Source organism: Gavialis gangeticus, unplaced genomic scaffold (assembly GCF_001723915.1).
Source record: "Gavialis gangeticus isolate Ggan-Ray unplaced genomic scaffold, GavGan_comp1, whole genome shotgun sequence".
NCBI lineage: Eukaryota > Metazoa > Chordata > Crocodylia > Gavialidae > Gavialis > Gavialis gangeticus.
Genome location: NW_017729007.1, coordinates 4,217,751 through 4,219,553, shown reverse-complemented (window position 1 = coordinate 4,219,553; position 1,803 = coordinate 4,217,751). Strand labels below are relative to the sequence as shown.

At 49.7% G+C, this 1,803-nt stretch overlaps 1 protein-coding gene across 1 annotated transcript in view; it reads left to right on the top strand.

Annotated features, from left to right (window-relative positions):
• Positions 1 to 1,568: 1,568 nt before the first annotated feature.
• FAM3C (family with sequence similarity 3 member C) overlaps positions 1,569 to 1,803 on the top strand; it is a 51,081-nt gene continuing 50,846 nt past the window's right edge. Inside the window, exon 1 of the mRNA XM_019509264.1 lies at positions 1,569 to 1,674. The gene's annotated coding sequence lies outside the window, so the exon portion shown is untranslated. The remainder of the gene's footprint in view (positions 1,675 to 1,803) is intronic.

The following is a 1,803-nucleotide window of genomic DNA, read 5'->3' as shown; positions in this document are numbered from 1 at the left end:
GGTCCTCTTTCCTCCCCTTTTTGAAGATGGGAACCACGCTGGCCCTCTTCCAGTCCTCTGGCACCTCTCCAGAGCACCACGAGTATTCATAAAGCCACGCCAGGGGACTTGCAATGACCCCAGCCAGTTCCTTTAGGACTCTAGGGTGAAGATCATCCGGGCCGACTGACTTAAAGACGTCCAGCCCCTGCAGAAGCTCCCTAACTAAATCCTCACTCACTCTAGGCCCAGGTGAGCCTTCCCCGGGGCCCGAAGGGTAAAACATGTTATCATGTTTCTCACTCCAAATTTTTTAAAAGTAAAATATACTTTTCTTTTTTCTAATAAAATACATAAAAACAATAATGAATATAACTTGAAATTATCAGTTAAATTGTTACAAAAATGTTGTTGAATTCTGACACAATTTTGTTTTGATATAGCCAAGATCATGATCTAGCGCTGGGATGGGGATTTAGTGTGGGGGATGGGGAGTCAACCCAGCTGGACTGACTTCCCATCTCCAGCCTACGGTCGAAAGGTTTTGACTAGCCTTGTTTTGTTTCGAGGCTATTTTGACAGCCTTTCTTTCCGATTTTGCTGTTTTGACCTCGAAATTGATCGAAACAATGTCAAAACGAAATGGATGGAGAAATTTCGCACAGCCCTACTGTTCAATGCTCCGTCATGGGTTGAGGCTAGCGTAGAACATGTTCCACAATTACCAGTCTATAACCAGCCCACTTCCTCTGCTTTGTCCAAGGGACACCGAGAGAAAATAAAAATCTGGACTGTTGTTTCAAACTGTTTTTGAACGCTGATTTTAATCAAATTACCCCAGGTATTACATGCTGTACTATAACATTTTTTTTAATTGTTCTTCTGGCTGATATATAGTGGCAGTTGGCAGGCCTCAGAAAAATACAGAAAGTGGTTATTGGTGGCCTGATTTTCTGTGAGAAAGCATCTCCCATATCTCATAGATTCAGAAGAATTGGCCTGGAAAGGACCTATAGAGGTCATCTCACCCATCCCCCTGCTCATGAGAAGAATCATCTCTGGCGAGACCATCCCAGACAAATATTTGTCTCAACTGCACTTAAAAACTGCCAGTGCCAGATATTCCACAACCAGTTTAGGTAACCTGTTGTAGTGCTTAATCATAGGGGGGGGAAGTTGTTTTTAATACCTAGCTTCAATCTCCCTTGTTGTGATTTAAGTCCCATACTTCTTGTGAAGACCTCGTGAAGACAGAGAACAATTGTATCACTGTTTTGATTATAACAAGCCTTTTTGTATTTGAAAACTATTATAAATCCCCTCCCTGCCCGCAGGCCCTTTAATCTCCTCTTCGCTAGATTGAATCAAACCAATTATTTCAACCTGGCTTCATGTGTCCGGCTGTCTAAATTTCTAATAGTTCGTGCTGCACTCCTTTGGACCCTTCCCAGTGCGTCCATGTCTCACCTAGGCCCAGCTCTCCAGCCAGGGGCACTCCAGGACTGAACACCGCTCCGGGCCGGGCGGGGGCGGGGCAGCGGCCGAGTCCTCCAGCGCCAGGGGGCGCCCGAGCGCTGCACCCTCCCCTGTCCCTCCCCGCAGCGGCCGGGCCGGGCCGGGCCCGCAGCAGCACGGTTTCCTGCTCGCTCGGCCGGCAACTGCCAGTCACCAGCAGCGGCCGCGGCGGGAACGCAGGTAAGACGGCGCGGCACCACCCCTGCGGCACCCGCCGTGGGCCCCGCTTACCTGGGGCTGCCCCCGCCCGCTTCGCGGTCCCCGCAAAGTCTCCTGCCTGCTTCGGGTCCTGCCGCTCCCGTCAGGCCG